Genomic DNA, 27476 nt, shown 5'->3' with positions numbered 1-27476 from the left:
ATACTGCACTATACTGTACTGTACTATACTGTACTTTGCTATACTATACTGTACTGTACTATACTGTACTATACTGTACTATATTATATTGTGCTATACTGTACTATACTATACTGTACTATACTATACTGTGCTATACTATACCATACTGTACTGTACTATACTATACTGTACTCTACTATGCTGTACTATACTATACTATACTATACTGTACTATGCTGTACTATACTGTACTATATTATACTGTACTGTACTATGCTGTACTATACTGTACTATAATGTACTATGCTGTACTATACTGTACTATAATGTACTATACTATACTATACTGTACTTTACTATAATGTACTATGCTGTACTATATATACTGTAATGTACTATGCTGTACTATGCTGTACTATACTGTACTATATTATACTATACTGTAAATCAAATCAAATGTATTTATATAGCCCTTCGTACATCAGCTGATATCTCAAAGTGCTGTACAGAAACCCAGCCTAAAACCCCAAACAGCAAGCAATGCAGGTGTAGAAGCACGGTGGCAAGGAAAAACTCCCTAGAAAGTCCAGAACCTAGGAAGAAACCTAGAGAGGAACCAGGATATGAGGGGTGGCCAGTCCTCTTCTGGCTGTGCCGGGTGGAGATTATAACAGAAGATGGCCAAGATGTTCAAATGTCCATAGATGCCCAGCAGGGTCATATAATAATAATCACAGTGGTTGTCGAGGGTGCAACAGGTCAGCACCTCAGGAGTAACTGTCAGTTAGCTTTTCATAGGCCATTATTCAGAGTATCTCTACCTCTCCTGCTGTCGCTAGAGAGTTGAAAACAGCAGGTCTGAGACAGGTAGCACGTCCGGTGAACAGGTCAGGGTTCCATAGCCGCAAGCAGAACAGTTGAAACTGGAGCAGCAGCAAGACCAGGTGGACTGGGGACTGTACTGGCCAATATACCACAACCCCCCCTATAATAAACGTGTTACCCTATGTTGTTAGAGCCGTGGTATACGGTGTGATATACCAACGGCAAATCAGCATTCAGGCCTCGAACCACCCAGTTAAAGAATAAACTGTGGGGATTTGTATACTACTATTCTAAAACTACTGTACTAAAATATATCCCTTGTGTGAGATGTATACAAGCGGCAACACACAACAAAACATGTACATAGTGAAAACACAGAACCGTCTAGTTCCCGAAGAAGTGATCAATACATTTACGCCATCAATAAGTAGTCAATAATCAATAATCACATTTTGAAAACATTTATTGCAGTAGCTGTATACCTGTAGAGTAACACGGGGTTAACTGGTTCAATATCTATGATGCCAAACACCCCCCCCCCCCCCACCCCCCCACAACTCACTGACAAACATACTGCGCTAAGCAAGTCACTCCACCCAACCCGATACACGTTGTTATATTGAGACAGAAAACAGGGTAGTGCTATACAAAATTAAATGTCTTCCCCCTGAATATACAAAATGCACTCTCTCTCTCTCTGCTCTCTCCCTCTCTCTCTGTCTCTCTCTCTCTCTCTCTCTCTCTGTCTCTCTCTCTCTCTGTCTCTCTCTCTCTCTCTCTGTGTCTCTCTCTCTCTCTGTCTCTCTCTCTCTCGCTCTGTCTCTCTCTCTCTCTCTCTCTCTCTCTCTCTCTCTGTCTCTCTCTCTCTCTCTGTCTCTCTCTCTCTCTCTCTCTCTCTCTCTCTCTCTCTGTCTCTCTCTCTCTCTGTCTGTCTCTCTCTCTCTGTCTCTCTCTCTCTCTGTCTCTCTCTCTCTCTCTGTCTCTCTCTCTCTCTGTGTCTCTCTCTCTCTCTGTCTCTCTCTCTCTCTCTCTCTCTCTCTGTCTCTGCTCTCTCCCTCTATCTGTCTCTCTCTCTGTCTCTCTCTCTCTCTCTCTCTCTCTCTCTCTCTGTCTCTGTCTCTCTCTCTGTCTCTGTCTCTCTCTCTCTCTCTGTCTCTCTCTCTCTCTCTGTCTCTCTCTCTCTCTCTCTCTCTCTCTCTCTCTGTCTCTCTCTCTCCCTCTCTCTCTCTCTGCTCTGTCCCTCTCTCTCTCTCTGTCTCTCTCTCTCTCCCTCTCCCCCTATCTCTCTCTCAAACAGAATGAAAATGATGATACAAAATAATACATTTTTAAAGCTATAAATCTATTTGTTTTAGCATGCTGTTCCGTTGTTGTGTCCATCTCCTGCCGTTGAACAGAGGAAACCTCCACCTCCTGACTGGAGGGGGAAAACAATGGGGGAAAACGATGACCTTGCTGTTTGAATTATCTTATGCACATGCCTCTCTTGTGTGATACAGATATTATCGTGTTTAACAATTACATTTTGTTGTATTTTATATATATATATATATATATATATTTATTATGTTTTCTTCCATTGGTTTAGATTATATCATATATTTTTCATACATCGCCAAACATTCATTCCTAAGGAATTTACAGCTGGAATCCTTTTAATGGTGAAACTGTCACATTCGTTTGTGATTTAACAACAACAAAAACGTTACTGCAAACAATGTACACTGTCCCCGCCCCCCTGTCCCCGCCCCTCCTGTCCCCGCCCCCGCCCCCCCTGTCCCCGCCCCCCGGTCCCGCCCCCACTGTCCCGCCCCTCAGACATCAATGCATATTTTCTAATCATTGAAATAATAACCAAATACAAAGCTTGGTATAACGTTATGAAGGCACAGTACACAAAGTGGTCGTATTCGGACAACAAAAAGGAATTTAGGTTGTAGTACGACTATTCAATTGTACTCAACTAATCACAATTTTCAATCAAATGTTGTACAATAATGAGTTAGATCAAACACATATAGCTCATTTACAAATATATTGCTGTTGAATAGTTACATTAGTTTTTAAAATGTTTTTTTTTTTAATAATTATTATTTTTTATTTTTTTTTATGCGGAAAAGTTTGCAATCTTTTTGTTTCCCATCATGTAAAAATCAATCGTTTATACGTCAATGATACAAAATTGATTTTGAGAAAAATACGTTTGTCATAGTAGTTGAATGAAAGGATATCAGACGTTGGGTTAACATTGTGCATCATTTTGTAACGGTTGAATATATGTTTTCCGTAATACCCCCGACACAACAGGCCTTATATGAATATGTGAATTATTCTTTTAGATTTTCAATATGCCCCCCCCCCCCGCCTTTCTTTTAACAAAAAGATTGAAAGCCAAAATGTATAGTGCACATCATAAATGGCTCACTGCTCCCTATATAGTACACTTCCTGGTCAGAAGCAGCACTGTATAGGTGATAAGATGCCATTGGAAACCATATTGTGATGTCATAAGGGGACCGCCACGATCGTCGTTCTAGATCCATGTGATGTCATAAGGGGACCGCCACGATCGTCATTCTAGATCCATGTGATGTCATAAGGGGACAGCCACGGATCGCCGTTCTAGATCCATGTGATGTCATAAGGGGACCGCCACGATCGTCATTCTAAATCCATGTGATGTCATAAGGGGACAGCCACGGATCGCCGTTCTAGATCCATGTGATGTCATAAGGGGACAGCCACGGATCGCCGTTCTAGATCCATGTGATGTCATAAGGGGACAGCCACGGATCGCCGTTCTAGATCCATGTAATGTCATAAGGGGAGTTCTAGATCCATGGCAGTATTACATCAACTGGGTTAGTATCACACGTCCTATTTACAAAACACACAGACTATTGACAGACTAGACAAGTGTTCACTAACAGTGTTATCAATCAGAACGACGCACGCCTTCCTATACTGGAACTGTGTGTGTGTGTGTGTGTGTGTGTGTGTGGGGGGGGTTAAATACGTCCCAAATCGCACCCTATTCCCCTATGTAGTGCACTACTTTTGACCAAAGCCCTAGGACCCTGGTTAAAAGTAGTGCGCTAAATAGGTAATAGGGTACCATTTTTGGACGTGGCCTGTAACTCCGTTTTTCTTTGATTGTGTAGATTAATATAGTCTCAAACAAACTCAATAACAACCACATCACAATATTGGAATATATTGGTCAGACATAATATTGTTGATCTTTTTTCTTCTTCTGTTGAGTATATGAATTTCTGTTTAAGGTGTTCTTCCTGTTTCCCAGGTGGCCTGGATCATGTTCTTCCTGTTTCCCAGGTGGCCTGGATCATGTTCTTCCTGTTTCCCAGGTGGCCTGGATCATGTTCTTCCTGTTTCCCAGGTGGATTCGACCGCCCTTTTTTCCAGCCATCAGAGTGATGAGGAAATGTTTTGTTTATGGGCTTCGTCCATCAAAAGGGAATCCCAAGAGACTTTTATGGGGGCGGGGCTATCCATCTATCCATCTATCCATCTATCCATCTATCCATCTATCCATCTATCCATCTATCCATCCAACGCCAAAAAGTTGAATTGTAGAGTACAATGCATCAGTACTAGTCTAGTGGCCTACGTAGCACATGTAACTATCACATAGCACAAGCATCGACTTAAATCAAATAGTACGAACAAGAAAGAAAAAAAGAAAGAAAAAAAATCTTGAAACTTGCGTCATCTGTCCTGTTCAGATTATCCAATCGCAGCCCTGTTTAGATTGGCTGCCTCCAATCAGAGCTCCTTTTATATAGCTGGTGTTCCTTCGAAGAGTCTGGGCCAGTGGTAGGCTGGTAGGATTTCAAACTAGCCAATGGGATGTCAGCCATGTGGCCACTGCTGCTGAATTGTCCCTCCCCGCTGCCAAATTGCTTCTTGTCACAAAACTGGTCCCGCCCACTATCGGTCTTCCAGGTCCGGGTCAACGTAGTATGGCCGTTGAGCAGTTTCTCTTTGGCCCACTCTTTCTGGGTGGCGAAGTTGGACACTGGAGACTTGGGCTGGCTGTAGGAGCCGAGGGTAGGGGGCATCCAGCAGTTGTCAGAGTGGCCAAGCACCAAACACTCCTGGGTGCACATCTCTGTAGCTTCCACTAGGCCTCTGGGTCCCAGGGGGCCATCTAGAGAGACACAGAGAGAAGAAGAACAGGACACTCCATGTTAGTGTTACGTTTCTGTAGCTCCGCCTACGCCTCTGTCTCCAGAACCAGAATAACCAGAACATTACTACTACAGAGATATAACAAGGTAATACTGATAGTACTACATAGATAAAACAAGATACTACTGATAGTACTATAGAGTTATAACAAGATAATACTGATAGTACTACAGAGACATAACAAGATACTACTGATAGTACTACAGAGATATAACAAGGTAATACTGATAGTACTACAGAGATATAACAAGATAATACTGTTAGTACTTTAGAGATATAACAAGGTAATACTGTTAGTACTACAGAGACATAACAAGATACTACTGATAGTACTACAGAGATATAACAAGGTAATACTGTTAGTACTACAGAGATATAACAAGGTAATACTGATAGTACTACAGAGATATAACAAGGTAATACTGTTAGTACTACAGAGATATAACAAGATACTACTGATAGTACTACAGAGGATATAACAAGATAATACTGATAGTACTACAGAGATATAACAAGGTAATACTGTTAGTACTACAGAGACATAACAAGGTAATACTGTTAGTACTACAGAGATATAACAAGATAATACTGATAGTACTACAGAGATATAACAAGATAATACTGATAGTACTACAGAGACATAACAAGATACTATTGTTAGTACTACAGAGATATATCAAGGTAATACTGTTAGTACTACAGAGACATAACAAGATACTACTGATAGTACTACAGAGATATAACAAGGTAATACTGTTAGTACTACAGAGATATAACAAGGTAATACTGATAGTACTACAGAGATATAACAAGGTAATACTGTTAGTACTACAGAGATATAACAAGATACTACTGATAGTACTACAGAGATATAACAAGATAATACTGATAGTACTACAGAGATATAACAAGATAATACTGATAGTACTACAGAGATATAACAAGGTAATACTGTTAGTACTACAGAGACATAACACGGTAATACTGTTAGTACTACAGAGATATAACAAGATAATACTGATAGTACTACAGAGACATAACAAGATACTATTGTTAGTACTACAGAGATATATCAAGGTAATACTGTTAGTGCTATACAGGTGCTATACAGTGACCGTAACTAATGACAGAAATAATGTAACAGTTATATATTAGTCTTGTAAACAAAGTTGAATATTTAATATTGTGTCATGGTAGAACTACTACAACCTTCTCCATCTGTCACATTATTTCTGTCCTTCAGGCTCGAGAGACATCCCTCTTGAAATCTTATACGCTTTCTAATCCACTCAACTCATAAAAACGCTTTTAGATCAAATCAACATTTTTAGCTCCCACAAAACCTAATTGTGTAAAACGCGGCACGACACCATTAGCGCTAGTTGTTGCCGACCTCATATATAATTCATACCCGAGGCCTTGTGAGCAAGTGTTAATTTATGTTCTGCACAAACAAAGAGCAGCTTCTGAAGACCGGGCACATTGCTTATTAATTAACTAGCGAAATACTTGTTATAAAAGTCAACATTTAGAAGGTTGTGAACTGTTCCTTAAAGTCAGATTAGCTTCAAAAATGTCACGTTGAGAAGGTGGGAGAAACGTCAAGTGGAACAAAGCGAAAGGAGGTACCAACGCAGGGTTTTGATCAACAGGCTTCTCCTGGGATAAGAACAGACACATGTGAAATGGACAGAAAATCAACTGTTTCTTCACTGAAACTCTACCACAACAGACACATGTGAAATGGACAGAAAGATCACCTGTTTCTTCACTGAAACTCTACCACAACAGACATATGTGAAATGGATAGAAAATCAACGGTTTCTTCACTGAAACTCTACCACAACAGACACATGTGAAATGGACAGAAAGATCACCTGTTTCTTCACTGAAACTCTACCACAACAGACACATGTGAAATGGACAGAAAGATCACCTGTTTCTTCACTGAAACTCTACCACAACAGACACATGTGAAATGAACAGAAAGATCACCTGTTTCTTCACTGAAACTCTACCACAACAGACACATGTGAAATGAACAGAAAGATCACCTGTTTCTACACTGAAACTCTACCACAACAGACACATGTGAAATGGATAGAAAATCACCTGTTTCTACACTGAAACTCTACCACAACAGACACATGTGAAATGGATAGAAAGATCACCTGTTTCTACACTGAAACTCTACCACAACAGACACATGTGAAATGGATAGAAAAATCACCTGTTTCTACACTGAAACTCTACCACAACAGACACATGTGAAATGGATAGAAAGATCAACTGTTTCTACACTGAAACTCTACCACAACAGACACATGTGAAATGGACAGAAAAATCACCTGTTTCTTCACTGAAACTCTACCACAACAGACATATGTGAAATGGACAGAAAAATCACCTGTTTCTACACTGAAACTCTACCTCAACAGACATATGTGAAATGGACAGAAAAATCACCTGTTTCTACACTGAAACTCTACCTCAACAGACATATGTGAAATGGATAGAAAAATCACCTGTTTCTACACTGAAACTCTACCACAACAGACACATGTGAAATGGATAGAAAGATCAACTGTTTCTACACTGAAACTCTACCACAACAGACATATGTGAAATGGACAGAAAAATCACCTGTTTCTACACTGAAACTCTACCTCAACAGACATATGTGAAATGGATAGAAAAATCACCTGTTTCTACACTGAAACTCTACCACAACAGACACATGTGAAATGGATAGAAAGATCAACTGTTTCTACACTGAAACTCTACCACAACAGACACATGTGAAATGGACAGAAAGATCACCTGTTTCTACACTGAAACTCTACCACAACAGACACATGTGAAATGGATAGAAAAATCAACTGTTTCTACACTGAAACTCTACCACAACAGACACATGTGAAATGGACAGAAAGATCACCTGTTTCTACACTGAAACTCTACCACAACAGACATATGTGAAATGGACAGAAAGATCACCTGTTTCTACACTGAAACTCTACCACAACAGACACATGTGAAATGGATAGAAAGATCACCTATTTCTACACTGAAACTCTACCACAACAGACACATGTGAAATGGATAGAAAATCAACTGTTTCTTCACTGAAACTCTACCACAACAGACACATGTGAAATGGATAGAAAGATCACCTGTTTCTACACTGAAACTCTACCACAACAGACATATGTGAAATGGACAGAAAAATCAACTGTTTCTACACTGAAACTCTACCACAACAGACATATGTGAAATGGACAGAAAGATCAACTGTTTCTACACTGAAACTCTACCACAACAGACACATGTGAAATGGACAGAAAGATCACCTGTTTCTACACTGAAACTCTACCACAACAGACACATGTGAAATGGATAGAAAGATCACCTGTTTCTACACTGAAACTCTACCACAACAGACATATGTGAAATGGACAGAAAAATCAACTGTTTCTACACTGAAACTCTACCACAACAGACATATGTGAAATGGATAGAAAGATCACCTGTTTCTACACTGAAACTCTACCACAACAGACATATGTGAAATTTATAGAAAGATCACCTGTTTCTACACTGAAACTCTACCACAACAGACACATGTGAAATGGATAGAAAGATCACCTGTTTCTACACTGAAACTCTACCACAACAGACATATGTGAAATGGATAGAAAGATCACCTGTTTCTACACTGAAACTCTACCACAACAGACACATGTGAAATGGATAGAAAGATCACCTATTTCTACACTGAAACTCTACCACAACAGACACATGTGAAATGGACAGAAAGATCACCTGTTTCTACACTGAAACTCTACCACAACAGACATATGTGAAATGGATAGAAAAATCACCTGTTTCTACACTGAAACTCTACCACAACAGACACATGTGAAATGGACAGAAAAATCAACTGTTTCTACACTGAAACTCTACCACAACAGACACATGTGAAATGGATAGAAAGATCACCTGTTTCTACACTGAAACTCTACCACAACAGACACATGTGAAATGGATAGAAAAATCAACTGTTTCTAGACTGAAACTCTACCACAACAGACACATGTGAAATGGATAGAAAGATCAACTGTTTCTACACTGAAACTCTACCACAACAGACACATGTGAAATGGATAGAAAGATCACCTGTTTCTACACTGAAACTCTACCACAACAGACATATGTGAAATGGATAGAAAGATCACCTGTTTCTACACTGAAACTCTACCACAACAGACATATGTGAAATGGATAGAAAGATCACCTGTTTCTACACTGAAACTCTACCACAACAACCACTACCAAAACAACAACAACAACAACAACGGCAGAACAGAATATATCATTGCCTTTGAAATACTAAAAGGTTAAAGGTCATTCGGAAATTCTGCCAATAGAAATGATGGTACTTTTGGAAGCCGAAATAAAAAGCTGAAATATGCACATGTCATGTTTTCTTATTTTTTTTTAAACAAGCTTTTTCGGGCCTTAAATGGAAGATGCTTTCTAAATGCCATGTCTGGCATCAGTACAGAAGGTATTGTCTTCACTTAGTTCAGAATCATCCTTGAGACAGATGCCGCATGACTTGGCAGGAGGACGGAAATGAATAAATTATCTTCTTGGGACAGAGATAAGACTCAATGATTTCACCAACTTTGGTTGGACAGAGCAGGAACACAGAGGAGTGTTACAAACTGGTATCTACAACATCTTGATATCTCCGTTATCCTTTTAAAGATGGTAAATGTAGCTTCTGCCTCAAATAGTTCCCTATAGGGTATAGAATAGGGTTCCATAGGGCTCTGGTCTAAAGTAGTGCACTACATAGGGAATAGGGTTCCATAGGACCCTGGTCAAAAGTAGTGCACTACAACAAGGAATAGGGTTCCATAGGGCCCTGGTCTAAAGTAGTGCACTACATAGGGAATAGGGTTCTATAGGGCTCTGGTCCAAAGTAGTGCACTATATAGGGAATAGGGTGCCATTCGGGACTCAGACCATATTTACGAAGGGTTGGGTAAATCCCTTCAACCTTATTGTCACGTTGGTGTGAATATTTCGGGAGACAGGCGCAGGAATGCGTAATATATATATTTTTTTATTCAGCCCAAATGACAGCGTTCCATGTAAAGGCAAAGGGGACAAAGACCAAACAAACACAAAACACAGGGTTGAAACCCAGACAAAAAGAGCGAAGAGTACCTCGAATAAATAACACAATCGCACAATGACGAGAGCCGTAATCATCTGCGCAATCCACAAGGGCACGAAAGCCCCAAAACAACAAGGCAAATGTACACTCACACGACCAACGGACATTGTAACACTAATTCGACAGCCCAAGTCTGAAACAAAGGTCACATTTACACAAACGCAATCAGTGGGAATGGGGACCAGGTGTGCGCAATGACACAGTTCCGGTCTGATCCGTGACACTTATTAGCTACCGAAGATACACAGTTGCCGGGGACAACAGAAAATGCTCGAGGTAATATCTGAAATTCTTTTCGAAATGTGACACAAGAATATTCACCAAAGGCATTGGCATTCAAACCTCATTCAAACCTCATTCAAACCTCATTCAAACCTCATTCAAACCACATTCAAACCTCATTCAAACCTCATTCAACCCTCATTCAAACCTCATTCAAACCTCATTCAAACCTCATTCAAACCTCATTCAAACCTCATTCAAACCTCATTCAAACCTCATTCAACCCTCATTCAAACCTCATTCAACCCTCATTCAAACCTCATTCAAACCTCATTCAAACCTCATTCAAACCTCATTCAACCCTCATTCAAACCTCATTCAAACCTCATTCAAACCTCATTCAAACCTCATTCAAACCTCATTCAACCTCATTCAAACCTCATTCAAACCTCATTCAAACCTCATTCAAACCTCATTCAACCTCATTCAAACCTCATTCAAACCTCATTCAAACCTCATTCAAACCTCATTCAAACCTCATTCAAACCTCATTCAAACCTCATTCAAACCTCATTCAAACCTCATTCAAACCTCATTCAAACCTCATTCAAACCTCATTCAAACCTCATTCAAACCTCATTCAACCTCATTCAACCTCATTGTCAATATTCTGCATAGGTTGTAGGTCCATCACTTATTTCAGGAACTACAGCCTGAAAAACCACCGAGCCAAATGTCCCAGACCTTCGCTCTCCAGTACCTAACGCTGCTTCCCTCCTCTCTACTGCATTGTACATTAAGTTGTAATGTTCATCATCGGTTTCCTTGTATTTCTAGCTCTGTTTCATCACACATACCTTGTATAATCCTCCTAATAGATGATCCCTTTGATGGTCCCAGAGCCCACTGGTCCATGGAGCCCCAAGCCTCAGTCCAGATACATCATCCATCCCATCAGTCCAGATACATCATCCATCCCATCAGTCCAGACACCCCAACCATCCATCAGTCCAGACGCATCATCCATCCATCAGTCCAGACACATCATCCATCCATCCATCAGTCCAGATACATCATCCATTCCTCAGTCCAGACACATCATCCATCCATTCCATCAGTCCAGATACATCATCCATCCATCAGTCCAGACACATCATCCATCCATCAGTCGAGACACATCATCTATCCCTCAGTCCAGACACATCATCCATCCATCAGTCCAGACACGTCATCCATCCATTCCATCAGTCCAGACATCATCCATCCATCAGTCCAGATACATCATCCATCCCTCAGTCCAGACACTCCATCCATCCATCAGTCCAGATACATCATCCATTCCATCAGTCCAGACACTCCATCCATCCATCAGTCCAGATACATCATCCATCCCTCAGTCCAGACACATCATCCATCCATCAGTCCAGACACATCATCCATCCCATCAGTCCAGACACATCATCCATTCATCAGTCCAGACACATCATCCATCCATCAGTCCAGACACATCATCCATCCATCCCTCAGTCCAGACACATCATCCATCCATCAGTCCAGACACATCATCCATCCCTCAGTCCAGATACATCATCCATCCCATCAGTCCAGACACATCATCCATTCCATCAGTCCAGACACATCATCCATCCATCAGTCCAGATACATCATCCATCCCTCAGTCCAGATACATCATCCATCCCATCAGTCCAGACACATCATCCATTCAATCAGTCCAGACACATCATCCATCCATCAGTCCAGATACATCATCCATCCATCAGTCCAGACACATCATCCATCCATCAGTCCAGACACCTCATCCATCCATCAGTCCAGACACATCATCCATCCAACCCTCAGTCCAGACACATCATCCATCCATCAGTCCAGATACATCATCCATCCCATCAGTCCAGACACATCATCCATTCCATCAGTCCAGACACATCATCCATCCATCAGTCCAGATACATCATCCATCCATCAGTCCAGACACATCATCCATTCCATCAGTCCAGACACATCATCCATCCAATCAGTCCAGACACATCATCCATCCATCAGTCCAGATACATCATCCATCCATCAGTCCAGACACATCATCCATCCATCAGTCCAGACACCCCAACCATCCATCAGTCCAGACACATCATCCATCCATCAGTCCAGACACATCATCCATCCATCCATCAGTCCAGACACATCATCCATTCCTCAGTCCAGACACATCATCCATCCATTCCATCAGTCCAGATACATCATCCATCCCTCAGTCCAGACACTCCATCCATCCATCAGTCCAGATACATCATCCATTCCATCAGTCCAGACACATCATCCATCCATCAGTCCAGATACATCATCCATTCCATCAGTCCAGACACATCATCCATCCATCAGTCCAGACACATCATCCATCCCATCAGTCCAGACACATCATCCATCCATCAGTCCAGACACATCATCCATCCATCAGTACAGACACATCATCCATCCATCCCATCAGTCCAGACACATCATCCATTCATCAGTCCAGATACATCATCCATCCCTCAGTCCAGATACATCATCCATCCCATCAGTCCAGACACATCATCCATTCCATCAGTCCAGACACATCACCCATCCATCAGTCCAGATACATCATCCATCCCTCAGTCCAGATACATCATCCATCCCTCAGTCCAGACACATCATCCATCCCATCAGTCCAGACACATCATCCATCCATCAGTCCAGATACATCATCCATCCATCAGTCCAGACACATCATCCATCCATCAGTCCAGACACATCATCCATCCATCAGTCCAGACACATCATCCATCCATCAGTCCAGACACATCATCCATCCATCCATCAGTCCAGACACATCATCCATCCATCAGTCCAGACACATCATCCATCCATTCCATCAGTCCAGACACATCATCCATCCATCAGTCCAGACACATCATCCATCCATCAGTCCAGACACATCATCCATCCATCCATCAGTCCAGACACATCATCCATCCATCAGTCCAGACACATCATCCATCCATCCCTCAGTCCAGACACATCATCCATCCATCCATCAGTCCAGACACATCATCCATCCATCAGTCCAGACACATCATCCATCCATCCATCAGTCCAGACACATCATCCATCCATCAGTCCAGACACTCCATCCATCCATCAGTCCAGACACATCATCCATCCCTCAGTCCAGACACTCCATCCATCCCTCAGTCCAGACACATCATCCATCCCTCAGTCCAGACACATCATCCATCCCTCAGTCCAGACACTCCATCCATCCATCAGTCCAGACACATCATCCATCCCTCAGTCCAGACACATCATCCATCCATCAGTCCAGACACATCATCCATCCATCAGTCCAGACACATCATCCATTCATCAGTCCAGACACATCATCCATCCCATCAGTCCAGACACATCATCCATTCATCAGTCCAGACACATCATCCATCCCATCAGTCCAGACACATCATCCATCCATCAGTCCAGACAGGTGATCTGTCCCTCAGTCCAGACAGGTGATCTGTCCCTCACTCCAGACAGGTGATCTGTCCCTCAGTCCAGACAGGTGATCTGTCCCTCACTCCAGACAGGTGATCTGTCCCTCAGTCCAGACAGGTGATCTGTCCCTCACTCCAGACAGGTGATCTGATGGATCACATCAGTCCAGACACATCATCCATCCATTCCATCAGTCCAGACACATCATCCATTCCATCAGTCCAGACACATCATCCATCCCTCAGTCCAGACACATCATCCATCCCTCAGTCCAGACAAGTGATCTGTCCCTCAGTCCAGACAGGTGATCTGTCCCTCACTCCAGACAGGTGATCTGTCCCTCACTCCAGACACATCATCCATCCCTCAGTCCAGACACATCATCCATCCCTCAGTCCAGACACATCATCCATCCCTCAGTCCAGACACATCATCCATCCCTCTGTCCAGACAGGTGATCTGTCCCTCACTCCAGACAGGTGATCTGTCCCTCACTCCAGACACATCATCCATCCATCAGTCCAGATACATCATCCATCCATCAGTCCAGACACATCATCCATTCCATCAGTCCAGACACATCATCCATCCATTCCATCAGTCCAGACACATCATCCATCCATCAGTCCAGATACATCATCCATCCATCAGTCCAGACACATCATCCATTCCATCAGTCCAGACACATCATCCATCCATTCCATCAGTCCAGACACATCATCCATCCATCAGTCCAGACACTCCATCCATCCATCAGTCCAGACACTCCATCCATCCCATCAGTCCAGACACATCATCCATCCATCCCATCAGTCCAGACACATCATCCATTCATCAGTCCAGACACATCATCCATCCATTCCATCAGTCCAGACACATCATCCATCCATCAGTCCAGACACTCCATCCATCCATCAGTCCAGACACTCCATCCATCCCATCAGTCCAGACACATCATCCATCCATCCCATCAGTCCAGACACATCATCCATTCATCAGTCCAGATACATCATCCATCCCTCAGTCCAGACACATCATCCATCCATCAGTCCAAATACATCATCCATCCCTCAGTCCAGACACATCATCCATCCCTCAGTCCAGACACATCATCCATCCATCAGTCCAGACACATCCATCCCTCAGTCCAGACACATCATCCATCCATCAGTCCAGACACATCATCCATCCCTCAGTCCAGACACATCATCCATCCCTCAGTCCAGACACATCATCCATCCCTCAGTCCAGACAGGTGATCTGTCCCTCACTCCAGACAGGTGATCTGTCCCTCAGTCCAGACAGGTGATCTGTCCCTCAGTCCAGACAGGTGATCTGTCCCTCAGTCCAGACAGGTGATCTGTCCCTCAGTCCAGACAGGTGATCTGTCCCTCAGTCCAGACAGGTGATCTGTCCCTCAGTCCAGACAGGTGATCTGTCCCTCACTCCAGACAGGTGATCTGTCCCTCAGTCCAGACAGGTGATCTGTCCCTCAGTCCAGACAGGTGATCTGTCCCTCACTCCAGACAGGTGATCTGTCCCTCAGTCCAGACAGGTGATCTGTCCCTCAGTCCAGACAGGTGATCTGTCCCTCAGTCCAGACAGGTGATCTGTCCCTCAGTCCAGACAGGTGATCTGTCCCTCACTCCAGACAGGTGATCTGTCCCTCAGTCCAGACAGGTGATCTGTCCCTCAGTCCAGACAGGTGATCTGTCCCTCAGTCCAGACAGGTGATCTGTCCCTCAGTCCAGACAGGTGATCTGTCCCTCAGTCCAGACAGGTGATCTGTCCCTCAGTCCAGACAGGTGATCTGTCCCTCAGTCCAGACAGGTGATCTGTCCCTCAGTCCAGACAGGTGATCTGTCCTCAGTCCAGACAGGTGATCTGTCCCTCAGTCCAGACAGGTGATCTGTCCCTCACTCCAGACAGGTGATCTGTCCCTCAGTCCAGACAGGTGATCTGTCCCTCAGTCCAGACAGGTGATCTGTCCCTCAGTCCAGACAGGTGATCTGTCCCTCACTCCAGACAGGTGATCTGTCCCTCAGTCCAGACAGGTGATCTGTCCCTCAGTCCAGACAGGTGATCTGTCCCTCAGTCCAGACAGGTGATCTGTCCCTCAGTCCAGACAGGTGATCTGTCCCTCAGTCCAGACAGGTGATCTGTCCCTCACTCCAGACAGGTGATCTGTCCCTCAGTCCAGACAGGTGATCTGTCCCTCAGTCCAGACAGGTGATCTGTCCCTCAGGCCAGACAGGTGATCTGTCCCTCAGTCCAGACAGGTGATCTGTCCCTCAGTCCAGACAGGTGTTCTGTCCCTCAGTCCAGACAGGTGATCTGTCCCTCAGTCCAGACAGGTGATCTGTCCCTCAGTCCAGACAGGTGTTCTGTCCCTCAGTCCAGACAGGTGATCTGTCCCTCAGTCCAGACAGGTGATCTGTCCCTCACTCCAGACAGGTGATCTGTCCCTCAGTCCAGACAGGTGATCTGTCCCTCAGTCCAGACAGGTGATCTGTCCCTCAGTCCAGACAGGTGATCTGTCCCTCAGTCCAGACAGGTGATCTGTCCCTCAGTCCAGACAGGTGATCCGTCCCTCAGTCCAGACAGGTGATCTGTCCCTCAGTCCAGACAGGTGATCTGTCCCTCAGTCCAGACAGGTGATCTGTCCCTCAGTCCAGTCAGGTGACCTGTCCCTCAGTCCAGACAGGTGATCTGTCCCTCAGTCCAGACAGGTGATCTGTCCCTCAGTCCAGACACATCATCCATCCCTCAGTCCAGACACATCATCCATCCCTCAGTCCAGACAGGTGATCTGTCCCTCAGTCCAGACAGGTGATCTGTCCCTCAGTCCAGACAGGTGATCTGTCCCTCAGTCCAGACACATCATCCATCCATCAGTCCAGACAGGTGACCTGTCCCTCAGTCCAGACAGGTGATCTGTCCCTCAGTCCAGACAGGTGATCTGTCCCTCAGTCCAGACAGGTGTTCTGTCCCTCAGTCCAGACAGGTGATCTGTCCCTCAGTCCAGACAGGTGATCTGTCCCTCAGTCCAGACAGGTGTTCTGTCCCTCAGTCCAGACAGGTGATCTGTCCCTCAGTCCAGACAGGTGATCTGTCCCTCAGTCCAGACAGGTGATCTGTCCCTCAGTCCAGACAGGTGATCTGTCCCTCAGTCCAGACAGGTGATCTGTCCCTCAGTCCAGACAGGTGATCTGTCCCTCAGTCCAGACAGGTGTTCTGTCCCTCAGTCCAGACAGGTGATCTGTCCCTCAGTCCAGACAGGTGATCTGTCCCTCAGTCCAGACAGGTGATCTGTCCCTCAGTCCAGACAGGTGATCTGTCCCTCAGTCCAGACAGGTGATCTGTCCCTCAGTCCAGACAGGTGTTCTGTCCCTCAGTCCAGACAGGTGATCTGTCCCTCAGTCCAGACAGGTGATCTGTCCCTCAGTCCAGACAGGTGATCTGTCCCTCAGTCCAGACACATCATCCATTCCATCAGTCCAGACACATCATCCATCCCTCAGTCCAGACAGGTGATCTGTCCCTCAGTCCAGACAAGTGATCTGTCCCTCAGTCCAGACAGGTGATCTGTCCCTCACTCCAGACAGGTGATCTGTCCCTCACTCCAGACACATCATCCATCCCTCAGTCCAGACACATCATCCATCCCTCAATCCAGACAAGTGATCTGTCCCTCAGTCCAGACACATCATCCATCCCTCAGTCCAGACACATCATCCATCCCTCAGTCCAGACAAGTGATCTGTCCCTCAGTCCAGACACATCATCCATCCCTCAGTCCAGACACATCATCCATCCCTCAGTCCAGACACATCATCCATCCCTCAGTCCAGACAGGTGATCTGTCCCTCAGTCCAGACAGGTGATCTGTCCCTCAGTCCAGACACATCATCCATCCCTCAGTCCAGACACATCATCCATCCAGACAGGTGATCTGTCCCTCAGTCCAGACACATCATCCATCCCTCAGTCCAGACACATCATCCATCCCTCAGTCCAGACACATCATCCATCCCTCAGTCCAGACAGGTGATCTGTCCCTCAGTCCAGACAGGTGATCTGTCCCTCAGTCCAGACAGGTGTTCTGTCCCTCAGTCCAGACAGGTGATCTGTCCCTCAGTCCAGACAGGTGATCTGTCCCTCAGTCCAGACAGGTGATCTGTCCCTCAGTCCAGACAGGTGTTCTGTCCCTCAGTCCAGACAGGTGATCTGTCCCTCACTCCAGACAGGTGATCTGTCCCTCAGTCCAGACAGGTGATCTGTCCCTCAGTCCAGACAGGTGATCTGTCCCTCAGTCCAGACAGGTGATCTGTCCCTCAGTCCAGACAGGTGATCTGTCCCTCAGTCCAGACAGGTGTTCTGTCCCTCAGTCCAGACAGGTGATCTGTCCCTCAGTCCAGACAGGTGATCTGTCCCTCAGTCCAGACAGGTGATCTGTCCCTCAGTCCAGACAGGTGTTCTGTCCCTCAGTCCAGACAGGTGATCTGTCCCTCAGTCCAGACAGGTGATCTGTCCCTCAGTCCAGACAGGTGATCTGTCCCTCACTCCAGACAGGTGATCTGTCCCTCAGTCCAGACAGGTGATCTGTCCCTCAGTCCAGACAGGTGATCTGTCCCTCAGTCCAGACAGGTGATCTGTCCCTCAGTCCAGACAGGTGATCTGTCCCTCAGTCCAGACAGGTGATCTGTCCCTCACTCCAGACAGGTGATCTGTCCCTCAGTCCAGACAGGTGATCTGTCCCTCACTCCAGACAGGTGATCCAGTGGCAGCCATCCATGTCCACTGAACTACAGGCCATTCAACCCACACACAGAGTGTTTAAAAACGTGTGTGGTTGTGTTGTTTTACATGTACATGTAAAGTCTGTGTGAATGTATTAATGGTTATTGATCAGATATCAGAAGAGACAATGATGATGTTTAAAATTCAATACAAATATGTGCTGTATCTTTAATAACCAACGGAGGAATCCGAAGGCGTGGAAGAAAGCCAAAGTAATTCCACCGTCTAAAAATTGTAAAGCACCTTTTGCTGGCTCTCTAACGGCCTCCCAATCAGTTTGCTGCCTGTTCTTAGTAAACTTATGGCGAAAATGTTGTTTGAACAAATAACCTGCTCTTTATCAGAGATCAAGTTAACTACTGACTTTCAGTATGCATATTGAGAAGGGCACTAAATTTGTCCTGCACTGACTTAGATGACTGATGATTGGTTTAAAAAAAAAATGGATAATAGGATGATAGTTGGAGCTGCATTGTTATATTTCAGAATGAATATTATTGATAATACATTAGAGCGTCTGCTAAATGACTTAAATGTAAATGTAAATGTTAATGAAGAACTCACTTGCTGTGGCTTTACATCACCTGACATCACATGGTTGGAGAAATATTTATCCAAAATAACCCAGAGAATGTTTGTCAATGGAAGCTTCTCTTACATCAGATATGTACAGTGCGGTGTCCCTCAGGGCAGTTGCCTTGGGCCACTACTCTTCTCTATTTTTTTTTTTTTACAAATGATTTGCCACTCACTATGCTTCCAAGTTCCTATAGTACCAAGTAACTGACACGTGTCAGCCAATGGACATTTTCCTTCAAATGTCCACCTCCTTGACAATACTCAGCTTAGCTGTTTGCGTTGTCATTTAACCAGTTCAATACTGTATGCTGTCATCAGTCACCCTTCAGAGCCACATATAACCACTAGGTAAACAAATAACAGTACATTTACAAAGCCTGCCATCCATGCTGCTCTTTCCATCAAACCTCATAGGACTGCCAATAATCAACATTCATTTAATCCATCCCTCTCCCTCCTTTTCTTCTTCTCTCCCTCCTCTTCTTCTCTCCCTCCTCTTCTTCTCTCCCTCCTCTTCGTCCCTCACTACTCTTCTTCTCTCCCTCCTCTTCTTCTCTCCCTCCTCTTCTTCTCTCCCTCCTCTTCTTCTCTCCCTCTTCTTCTCTCACTCCTCTTCTTCTCTCCCTCCTCTTCTTCTCTCCCTCCTTTTCTTCTCTCACTCCTCTTCTTCTCTCCCTCCTTTTCTTCTCTCACTCCTCTTCTTCTCTCTCTCATCTTATTCTCTCCCTCCTCTTCGTCCCTCACTCCTCTTCTTCTCTCCCTCCTTTTCTTCTCTTACTCCTCTTCTTCTCTCCCTCATCTTATTCTCTCTCTCCTCTTATTCTCTCCCTCCTCTTCTTCTCTCCCTCCTCTTCTTCTCTCCCTCCTCTTCTTCTTTCCCTCTTCTTCTTCTTCTCTCCCTCCTATTCTTCTCTCCCTCCTCTTCTTCTCTCCCTCCTCTTCTTCTTTCACTCTTCTTCATCGTTCCTCCTCTTCTTCTCTCCCTCTTCTTCTTCTCCCCCTCCTCTTCTTCTCTCCCTCCTCTTCTTCTCTCACTACTCTTCTTCTCTCCCTCCTCTTCTTCTCTCCCTCCTCTTCTTCTCTCCCTCCTCTTCTTCATCGTTCCCTCCTCTTCTTCTCTCCCTCTTCTTCTTCTCTCCCTCCTCTTCTTCATCGTTCCCTCCTCTTCTTCTCTCCCTCTTCTTCTTCTCTCCCTCCTCTTCTTCATCGTTCCCTCCTCTTCTTCTCTCACTACTCTTCTTCTCTCCCTCTTCTTCTTCTCTCCCTCCTCTTCTTCTCTCCCTCCTCTTTTCTCCCGTCATCTCTAGCCTCCTCTTCTCTCCCTCCTCTTTTCTCCCGTCATCTCTAGCCTCCTCTTCTCTCCCTCCTCTTTTCTCCCGTCATCTCTAGCCTCCTCTTCTCTCCCTCCTCTTTTCTCCCGTCATCTCTAGCCTCCTCTAGCTACTCAGCCAAATTTGATTTACTGTCTTTTATCATAAAGGATACAAAAATGGGAGGCCCTTGTCTGTGAGACATCAGCGGGGAAGAATGGAAGGAAGGAAGGCAGAAGCAGCTGTGGAACCCTTCAGGGTCATTCATGCCGAGGACAGCGTGAATTGATGTCGTTGTGCCAGCCTTTTGTGTCTTTAATAACAACATGTCGCCCTGCTCCATCAACGTTCTGGGAGCCCTTGGCTTTAAACGTAGTGATTCCAGACCCTTTAAACCATCCGAAATCATTTTCCATGTCCAGATTGTTATGGGGCCATAGAAAGGACTGAAATAAGATGACGGGAGTCACAATGGGAGTCACTCATCTCCCCTCCTCTCCTCTCCTCTGTTCTCCTCTTGTCTCCCCCTTCCCCTCCTCTCTCTCCCCCCCCCTTCCCCTACTCTCTCCTCCCTCCCCGCTTCCCCTACTCTCTCCTCCCTCCCCTCTCCTCTCCTCGCCCTCCCCTTCCCTCCTGTCTCTCCTTTTCCTCCCCTCTCCCCTCTCCTCCACTCCGTGTAGGGTAGGAGTCCGTCCCAATAACTCTAGATAATGAGCTCGTGAGAAGCCTGGCAGAGCGACACATTATCATGGTGACATGAGGAATAGCAGGAGGGGTAGGAAGAGGAGAGGGGACGGGGGGATTAGAGAGGGTGACAGGAAGATTAATTTCCCAAAATGAGATTGGAGAGAGGAAGACAGGAGCGAGCTGAGGAGTGAGTGAAGTAAATGGCAGACTGGGAATGGGAGTGGTTTTGGAAGTGGGAGTGGTTTTGGAAGTGGGAGTGGAAATGGGAATAGGAATGGTAGTGGGAGTGGGAGTGGGAGTGGGAATGGGAATAGGAATGGTAGTGGGAGTGGGAATGGGAATAGGAATGGGAATGGGAATGGGAATGGGAGTGGGAGTGGGAGTGGGAGTGGGAATGGGAATGGGAGTGGGAGTGGGAATGGGAATGGGAATAGGAATGGTAGTGGGAGTGGGAGTGGGAGTGGGAGTGGGAATGGGAATAGGAATGGTAGTGGGAGTGGGAGTGGGAGTGGGAATGGGAATAGGAATGGTAGTGGGAGTGGGAGTGGGAATGGGAATAGGAATGGTAGTGGGAGTGGGAGTGGGAGTGGGAGTGGGAATGGGAATAGGAATGGTAGTGGGAGTGGGAGTGGGAGTGGGAGTGGGAGTGGGAATGGGAATAGGAATGGTAGTGGGAGTGGGAGTGGGAATGGGAATAGGAATGGTAGTGGGAGTGGGAGTGGGAGTGGGAATGGGAATAGGAATGGTAGTGGGAGTGGGAGTGGGAGTGGGAGTGGGAATGGGAATAGGAATGGTAGTGGGAGTGGAAATGGGAATAGGAATGGTAGTGAGAGTGGAAGTGGGAATGGGAATGGGAATGGGAATGGGAGTGGTAGTGGGAGTGGGAATGGGAATGGGAGTGGGAGTGGGAGTGGGAATGGGAATGGTAGTGGGAGTGGAAGTGGGAATGGTAGTGGGAATGGGAATGGGAATGGGAATGGGAATGGGAGTGGTAGTGGGAGTGGGAATGGGAATGGGAATGGGAGTGGGAATGGGAATGGGAATGGGAATGGGAGTGGTAGTGGGAATGGGAATGGTAGTGGGAATGGGAATGGGAGTGGTTTTGGGAGTGGGAATGGGAATGGGAGTGGGAGTGGGAATGGGAGTGGGAATGGGAATGGGAGTGGTAGTGGGAGTGGGAATGGGAATGGGAGTGGTAGTGGGAGTGGGAATGGGAATGGGAATGGCAGTGGGAGTGGGAGTGGAAATGGTAGTGGGAGTGGGAATGGGAGTGGGAATGGGAATGGGAGTGGTAGTGGGAGTGGGAATGGGAATGGGAGTGGTAGTGGGAGTGGGAATGGGAATGGGAATGGTAGTGGGAGTGGGAATGGTAGTGGGAGTGGGAATGGGAGTGGGAATGGGAATGGGAGTGGGAATGGGAATGGTAGTGGGAGTGGGAATGGGAGTGGGAGTGGGAATGGGAGTGGGAATGGGAATGGGAGTGGGAGTGGGAATGGGAATGGGAGTGGGAGTGGGAGTGGGAATGGGAATGGGAATGGGAATGGGAATGGTAGTGGGAGTGGGAATGGTAGTGGGAGTGGAAGTGGGAATGGTAGTGGGAATGGGAATGGGAATGGGAATGGGAATCGGAATGGGAGTGGTAGTGGGAGTGGGAATGGTAGTGGGAATGGGAGTGAGTAGGATTGATAGTGGGAATGGGAATGGGAGTGTGAGTGGGAATGGGAGTGTGCATGGTAGTGGGAGTGGTAGTGGTAGTGGTAGTGGTAGTGGTAGTGGGAGTGGGAATGGGAATTGGAATGGAAGTGGGAATGTATGTGGAAATGGGAATGGGAATAGGATTGGGAATGGAGTGAGAATGATAGTGTGCATGGTAGTGGGAATGGGATTGAGAATAGGGATGGAAGTAGGAATGGGAATGGGAGTGGGAATGATAGTGTGCATGGTAGTGGAAGTGGGAATGGGAGTGTGAATGGGAATAGGGACGGGAATAGGGATGGAATTGGAGTGTGAGCGGGAATGGGAGTGGAAATGGTAGTGAAAGTGGGAATGTATGTTGGAATGGGAATATGGATGGGAATGGGAATAGGGATGGAAGTGGAGTGGGAGTGGGAGTGGGAGTGGGAATGGGCGTGGGAATAGGAGTGGGAATGGGAGTGGGAGTGGGAATGGGAATGGGAGTGGGAATGGTAGTGTGCATGGTAGTGGGAGGTGGAACGGGAATGGGCATAGGGATAGAAGTGGAGTGGGAGTGGGAATGGGATTGGGAATGGTGGTGTGAATGGTAGTGAGCATATGAGTGGGAATGGGAGTGGGAATGGTAGTGGGAATGGTAGTGGGAGTGGGAATGGGAGTGGGAATGGTAGTGGGAATGGGAATAGCTCAGTAGCTCAGTTGGTAGAGCATGGCGCTTGTAACGCCAGGGTAGTGGGTCCGATTCCCGGGACCACCCATACGTAGAATGTATGCACACATGACTGTAAGTCGCTTTGGATAAAAGCGTCTGCTAAATGGCATATTATATTATTAATAGGGATGGGAATGGGAATGGTAGTGTGCATGGTAGTGAAAGTGGGAAAGGAAGTGGGAATGGGAATGGGAATGGGAATAGGGATGGAAGTGGAGTGGGAATGGTAATGGGAATGGGATTGTTAGTGTGCATGGTAGTGGGAGTGGGAGTGGGAATGGTAGTGTGAATGGTAGTGTGAATGGTAGTAGGAGTGGGAGTGGGAATGGGAGTTGGAATGGTAGTGGGAATGGTAGTGGGAGTGGGAATGGGAGTGGGAATGGTAGTGGGAATGGTAGTGGGAGTGGGAATGGGAATAGGAGTGGGAATGGTAGTGAGCATAGGAGTGGGAATGGGAGTGGGAATGGTAGTGTGAGTGAGAATGGGAATGGTAGTGGGAGTGGGAATGGTAGTGAGCATGGGAGTGGGAGTGGGAATTGGAATGGGATTGGTAGTGGGAGTGGGAGTGGGAATAGGGATGAAAATGGGGGTGGGAATGGGAGTGGGAATAGTGATGGGAATGGGAATAGGGATGGAAGTGGGAATAGTGATTGGAATGGGAATAGGGATGGAAGTGGGAGTGGGAGTGGGAATAGTGATGGGAATGGGAATAGGGATGGAAGTGGGAGTGGGATTTTTATCATATATTGATGTTTCATGTATAGATACTATCTTTGATAATAAAGATAATACCATTTATCCTTATATTCTGTACCATCTTACATCACGTTAGCGTGTAGCTATGTTCATGGCACGACTGGCTAGTTCGTTGGTAAGTGGACTGGCATACATAACAGGACAATGTTGCCTGACAACAATGACATCAGAGAAATGGTATCTAGCGAAATGTTTTGTAACGTCAGTTGAGTTAACTTTAAAAACTAAAAATAATCACGCTACAGATTGAAGGATACACTTCCTGCTTTTACTTCCTGTTTCGCTCCTATTGGGTACACCCTCAATGGCCGCCAGTCCCACCCACAGATATAAGACCAACTTAATGGTACCTTTCTTCTTTTAAATACACGTCTGTTACCACAGCAACTGTTTCCTCACCAAACAGCCATCATGTTCTGTTTCCTTACCATGTTTCCTAAATGACACCCTATTCACTAGTAGTTGTATACTATAGGGCTCTGGTCCAAAGTAGTGCACTTACGTAGGGAATATGGTTCTATAGGGCTCTGGTCCAAAGTAGTGCACTACGTAGGGAATATGGTTCTATAGGGCTCTGGTCCAAAGTAGTGCACTACGTGGGGAATAGGGTTCTATAGGGCTCTGTTCCAAAGTAGTGCACTATATAGGGAATAGGGTTCTATAGGGCTCTGGTCCAAAGTAGTGCACTACGTAGGGAATATGGTTCTATAGGGCTCTGGTCCAAAGTAGTGCACTATATAGGGAAAAGGGTTCCATAGGGCTCTGGTCCAAAGTAGTGCACTACGTAGGGAATATGGTTCTATAGGGCTCTGTTCCAAAGTAGTGCACTACATAGGGAAGATGGTTCTATAGGGCTCTGGTCTAAAGTAGTGCACTACATAGGGAATATGGTTCTATAGGGATCTGTTCCAAAGTAGTGCACTACGTAGGGAATATGGTTCTATAGGGCTCTGTTCCAAAGTAGTGCACTACATAGGGAAGATGGTTCTATAGGGCTCTGGTCTAAAGTAGTGCACTATATAGGGAATATGGTTCTATAGTGCTCTGGTCCAAAGTAGTGCACTACGTAGGGAATAATGTTCTATAGGGCTCTGGTCTAAGGGAGTGCACTATGTAGGGAATATGGTTCTATAGGGCTCTGGTCCAAAGTAGTGCACTACGTAGGGAATATGGTTCTATATGGCTCTGGTCCGAAGTAGTGCACTACGTAGGGAATATGGTTCTATAGGGCTCTGGTCCAAAGTAGTGCACTACGTAGGGAATAGGGTTCTATAGGGCTCTGGTCTAAGGGAGTGCACTATGTAGGGAATATGGTTCTATAGGGCCCTAAAGTAGTGCACTATATAGGGAATATGGTTCTATAGGGCTCTGGTCTAAAGTAGTGCACTATATAGGGAATATGGTTCTATAGTGCTCTGGTCCAAAGTAGTGCACTACGTAGGGAATATGGTTCTATAGGGCTCTGGTCCAAAGTAGTGCACTACGTAGGGAATATGGTTCTATAGGGCTCTGGTCCAAAGTAGTGCACTACATAGGGAAAAGGGTTCTATAGGGCTCTGGTCCAAAGTAGTGCACTCAGGGAACACGGTGCCATCTGAGCATCAAGACGGGGCCCTCTCAGTTTCGTTCGTTAATCAGATGTAAATTGAGCGTCTCCATTCCTCCGGTGTAATGGCCTCTCCATTACCATGTAGATTGGAGGAGAGTCACACGGGAGAGCCAATCAGAAGCTCCACATGGGCACTGGGACAATTTCCACTCTTCATCTCACCAGCTATAGCGACCTGCTGTCAAGGTGCTTGGCACCCAAAACAAGGCCTGATTGAGTCATCCCCTGTGTCCCAAAAAACTGCAGCCCCCTAGAGATCCATCCTTATGGTCCTCTGGTTCTAAGCAGTGCTCTATATAGGGAAATAGATTGCAATTTGTGACAAAGCCAGGGTGTGATTGAGACATCACATCCGAGGAACACCTGTCATCTGGTCTCCATTGTCTGTGTCAAACTACAGCCTTTCCCCCGTTCAGTGCACTACATTAGACCAGGACCCATAGGGTAGTAGTGGACTATATAGGCTCCCATTGAGGATACATGTTGGATGTAGGCCTGATTTAGACAAGGACATATCAAATATGAAGGGAATCATATTGTCAACAGTATACATGGAACAGGTTCCCATTGAGAATACATGTTGGATGTAGGCCTGATTTAGACAAGGCCAGGCCAAGTGAATCATATAGTCTCAGACTCTGAGCCTTAACGAAGTAGCGGTACTGAAGCCTCTCTATGACGTCCAGGACAGTCAAATGAACGTACAGATGTAGGATCTTAATTCGATCACTCTTGTCGTTGCAAAAAAAAAAACTTGTCGTCTATTCGAGGTTTAAAAAGGTTTGTAATTTACACTTTAAATTATCAGACTTGATTTGCCCCTTAAACCAAAAAATGTATCCACCACTTCTAAAATGTCAATATATTATAAACCAAACTATAAATCGTGTTTCCTGTTGCAGCAGGATTATTTTCCAGGTGTGAGTAACTGACATTGCATATGAATATCGTCAACAAACCCAGAAGTGAAACTGAACTCTCTGTAGCAGAGTGAGGACAAAACGAATCGAGGACAACAGTCCACAGTCGGACTGGTAAAGGAATGACGCCACTCCGTCAGAGAGGATTACAATACGTATTGGTATGTATTGGTATGTATTGGTGTGTATTGGTGTGTATTGGTATGTATTGGTATGTATTGGTATGTAGTGGTACGTATTGGTACGTATTGGTATGTATTGGTATGTATTGGTATGTATTGGTACGTATTGGTATGTATTGGTATGTATTGGTATGTATTGGTATGTATTGGTATGTATTGGTATGTATTGGTGTGTATTGGTGTGTATTGGTATGTATTGGTATGTATTGGTATGTATT

At 45.4% G+C, this 27476-nt stretch overlaps 1 pseudogene; it reads right to left on the bottom strand.

Annotated features, from left to right (window-relative positions):
- Window positions 1-2626: 2626 nt before the first annotated feature.
- Window positions 2627-27476, bottom strand: part of LOC127927499 (protocadherin-9-like) — a 192136-nt pseudogene continuing 167286 nt past the window's right edge.

The sequence above is a fragment of the Oncorhynchus keta genome, unplaced genomic scaffold, assembly GCF_023373465.1.
Source record: "Oncorhynchus keta strain PuntledgeMale-10-30-2019 unplaced genomic scaffold, Oket_V2 Un_scaffold_1449_pilon_pilon, whole genome shotgun sequence".
Lineage (NCBI taxonomy): Eukaryota > Metazoa > Chordata > Actinopteri > Salmoniformes > Salmonidae > Oncorhynchus > Oncorhynchus keta.
This window is presented reverse-complemented; position numbering and strand designations above follow the sequence as displayed.